This window comes from Parasteatoda tepidariorum, chromosome 10 (assembly GCF_043381705.1).
Source record: "Parasteatoda tepidariorum isolate YZ-2023 chromosome 10, CAS_Ptep_4.0, whole genome shotgun sequence".
NCBI classification, from domain to species: Eukaryota; Metazoa; Arthropoda; class Arachnida; order Araneae; family Theridiidae; genus Parasteatoda; species Parasteatoda tepidariorum.
In genome coordinates this window covers 8,597,248-8,601,707 of record NC_092213.1, presented here as the reverse complement: position 1 = coordinate 8,601,707, position 4,460 = coordinate 8,597,248, and positions in this window count along the sequence as shown.

Below are 4,460 nucleotides of genomic sequence, written 5' to 3'. Positions count from 1 at the left end.
TTGGCTGTGTCATTTTATTTCACAATTCCAGTCACCTTTCCCAATAACTAGTCACTTGCGACAGCCAGTTTGTCGGCTAGCATGTATTCATCTAATTTAGTAAAAATGTGTTAGTTAGCATTACAGTATAGTAAGCTCATCACCTTATCTAAATAAGTTCACTGTTTTCAAATCCCAGCAATGGCTGGTCTATACAGTTTCTGTACTCAGCTTTCATTGACCACAGTACCACACAGTAAACATTACGTTGATATAGCTAGTATATTGCCCGTATCCTCAGTGGTTGAGGGATCACTGGTTAGTCCTCTTGTCAGGCTAACCTTGGGAGGCGATTTTATTCTCCGTGTAACTCAAATGTGGGTTAGTTCAATCAAAAGTTAGTCTTCCAAGAAGGTAAATTTCTCCTAATGCTTAATACAGGAGTTCCCTTGTCGTCTTGATTGGGTTTAAAATTACTGGGCTATGGAGTTGAGCATTGGTAGTCGTCAACTCAAAGTTGTGTCGCTTATTCAGCGACTGTTATAAAGCATCGAAATAAATCTTTTAAAATTTTTTCTCATTATCCTATCAGGAACATTTGAACCAAATTTGAAACTTCTATTTTGGGGAAAAAAATGTGGGTTAGTTATAGGGTCCATTAGGCTACTACCCCGACAATTACGCAATATTGGAGTGAAACTTTTTTAGTTTTTTAATATTTGATAAGGAACACATGGTCAAGTTATGAGATTCCTTTCTCGGTAAAAGCGTGTTATAGCATTATTGATATTTATTTTTAGCGTTTTGATTAATTTTGTAACGAACACATGATTTAAAATTGACACTTTAACCTTAGTTAAAACTTTGTATTTAGCATTACTGTAAATTATAGCTTATTGCCCTCATAATTGCAAAATTTTGACAGTTTTTCTCTTTATCTCATTTAGAACTCGTGGTTCTAAAAATTTAAAAACATGTTACATATTTTTACTGTTAATTAGACTAATTACTCTTAGTTATCCAGATAATTATAAAAGATCCAAATGACTTTGAACCTATATAAGAGTATATTTGTTGCTTATTAAAACTGCACCAATTACTGAAATTAAGCATCATTGGTGTCAATAATAAAAGGAGACTATTTACGGTTCCGCATAACGAATAAATAAATTTTCTTCATTAATTTTACTACAACCATATTTTTTTAAATTTCAAGTAATTTTTCCAAATTTCAATTAGTCTTTACGGGGCTGCATAGCTCGGGGTATCGCATAGCATTCGTCTCTCAACTAGGCCAACCGCGTCCGAATCCTAACTGTGGTTGGGTTATGCGAGTTCTGCCCCCGGTTCGCACCGACCATAGTATTGACGTTAAAATTTTCTCAGTGATAGAGGGATCATGGGTTGGAATCCTTCCACCGTTAGGCTAACGTGAGTGGGTTTCGTGTTTTTCTTCTCTATGTAACGCGAATAGGGTTTAGTTCCATAAAAAGCTCCAGCACGAAGGCTTGTTTATCCCAATGCTTGATTCAGGACTTCTTTAATTTTCTGGGTTTGCTTCCTAACTACAGGAATATGGAGTTTAATATTGATAGTCTTAAATTTAGAATTTAGTCGACAATTCAATGCCGGTTACCGTTGTTGAACAGCCGACCCAATTTAGGGTTTACGATTACTAATGTTTAACTTCGTAGCCATATAATCCAATCCAGACCTTCGTAGCCATATAACCCAATCCAGAAGACAAGAGAACTCTTGGATCAAATGTTGGGAGAAATTTGCCTTCGTGGATGACAAATTAAAGATCATTGACGTCCCTAATGGTTTGGCGATTTTTTATGCTTTAGTAGACGATTTGTTTTGTACATAGCTTATTCTTTTACTTCAATTAGTAACTATTACCAAAATTAACTATCATTGGCTCCAATAATAATGGTATATTTTTTTTGAAGTTTTTCCTCAACGAATTAGTAAAATTTCTTCATAAATTTTGCTTTTCAGTGCAAAAAAATTTTTTTTTTCATTTCTGTCACCGTTTATTTTAAATTGTTTAGTTTTATAGTAGTAAGTTTTAAAATCCTAACTATAATCTAATAAAATAATATATATATATATAATTACAGTAAAGACCACAAAAGGATAAAACGAAAAAAAAATTGAAAAAAATAAGTTAAATTTACNTGTGATAATAAAAAAAATAGCAATAGCTTTTTTATTTTGACCTTTCAGCTGCCCAAAACTATGTAACTATTTGCTTTATTCAAACAAAGCTAAACCTTTAAAAGAATACTCTAATTTTTAATTGCAGATCATGCCCTTAAACTTGTTAAAAAAAATGCAACCATTGCTTTAGTTAGTATTATAAATTAGTAAGTAATAAGTTTTAAAGATATTTAAAGTTAAAGCAATATGTCTATATTATTGGCATATAAATTATTAGCAATAGCAATATATCTATATGATTATACAATATTTCTAATTAATACAATCTAAAAAAATGGAATTACATTTGATAAAATATATTTCATTTATTTGTTTTTTTAACGTTGAGAGGCCCAGTTTTAACCCTTTAACGCACAGATTTTTTGAAAAATATCGGCCAAAGAAAAAAAAAATTAAATTTTTCTTTCTATGTAAAAGAAAAACTAACTTTAAATTAAAAAACTCATTATATTAAAAAGCACATCGATTATATTCGAGTGTGAAGAATTATAGCTGCATAAAGTACAACGCCGCTCGAATTATCTCGAGTGTGCACAGTGTGGCCTGTTTAGCGTGCTCGAATTAACTCGAGGGCACAAGTTAAGGGGGTTAATTAGAAAGGTGAAAGAAGCTCTGAGTGAAAGAAAGATGCTTGCTCATGTGGAAGTTGGCTATAATAAATTCAAAAAATTACTAATTTTTAAACTTAAGTTTGGGTAGAAATTTTTTTCTATTTGCAATAAGTGCATAGTAATTACCTTTAGAGTAATAATAGTACCAGTTTTGAAATTAGATTTTGGACGCTGAATACTTCACACCATGTTCAAAGCCAGTTTAGGGTGAAGGGAAGTTCAACCGGGTTGAACAGCGGATTCGTTGATATAGTTCAATAACTCATTTTTCTTTTGTTAGTTTTGGTGGTACGTTATAAGTAGTTTACGAATTTGTATCTCTGAAAAAAAATGTTAAGAGAATGAATAAATTTTTTTTTTAAAAAATTCAAATCCAAATTGAACGTTTCGTCACGTATTTATCTCATTTACGCTATTTAACTTTCATAAAATTAACTTTAAAAGGATTTTTTTTTAGTAATGGATATGAAATTAGAAAGTAATATTACAGTGCGCAAGAAAAAGAAATAAAGAAAAAGCAATTCGACCACCCAGTGTAACTATTGAGCTAATGATTGTCTCTTCACGTTCTTCAGTCTAATAGTTCGAGGGGGTGACCTCAGATATGCTTATTAATTAATGCAGACGATATTAAAATAAAAATTAATATCAGATTATAAATCAGGCACAAGAACGTACATTCTGACTTTCAACTAGTTTTTGGCTTCAATGTTGCTTACAAAAGATAAACCAATACAGTTTATAATGGATAAAACAAATGATCATAATTGTAACGGAAGATAATAAATGACTCTAGTTAGTAAATTGGAGCTTGTATAATATTGAATTGAGTCCGCTTAAGTCCGTAACCTTATATCAGCAAATAAAAAGTATCAAAATGTAAAAGTCAAGTAGTTCTAATTTATTACAGCAGCTACTAAGCTAAGCGTATAAATAGATGTAATTTTATGATCACGATGATTTATTTTGTAAAGAGTAAATTTTTGCACGCATTCATAATGCTTATCTTATATATTAGTACCATTGTATCCCACAAGATGGCAGCACTAAAGTATAAGATGCTTTATTTTTTTCAATCTTCATTCTAAGAACATTTTTATGAAAGGAAAATAATGCTCATATTTATTAAAAAAGAACTTTGTGTCGTACAATTATGACTTCAAATTAATTTAATGAGTGTCTTATTTTGAAATAAAATCTCATTGGTTCCATGTTCAGTCTAGCTGTCGGGAATTTACGTTTTATTGTGTTCTTTTATATCTTATTCATGAGATGGCAGCACCAAAGCATTCTTAATTGTTAAAAAAGTATTTGTTAAAATATTATGAAATAATCGACTCTCAAAAATTTTAATGATTGCGAAAAAAATGAAGGCATACAAAATCAGAGTTTAAATTTGTTTAAACCTTTAATTAATGGTTTAAAAATTCTTTTTAATTCTTCAAAGAGAATATATTTTTTCTTTGATAATTCGTAAGAAAACTAATGAAGCTCAAATTTGTTAGAACTCTACTCTTTATATCACATTAATATTTACTACTCACCTTTCCACTAGTAGAATATCTAAGTTTACATTCATCAATACTCAAACTGCTCACGATCGTCCATTTCCTGAAGTTTGGGTATTATATCGCTTCTTGTAATTAT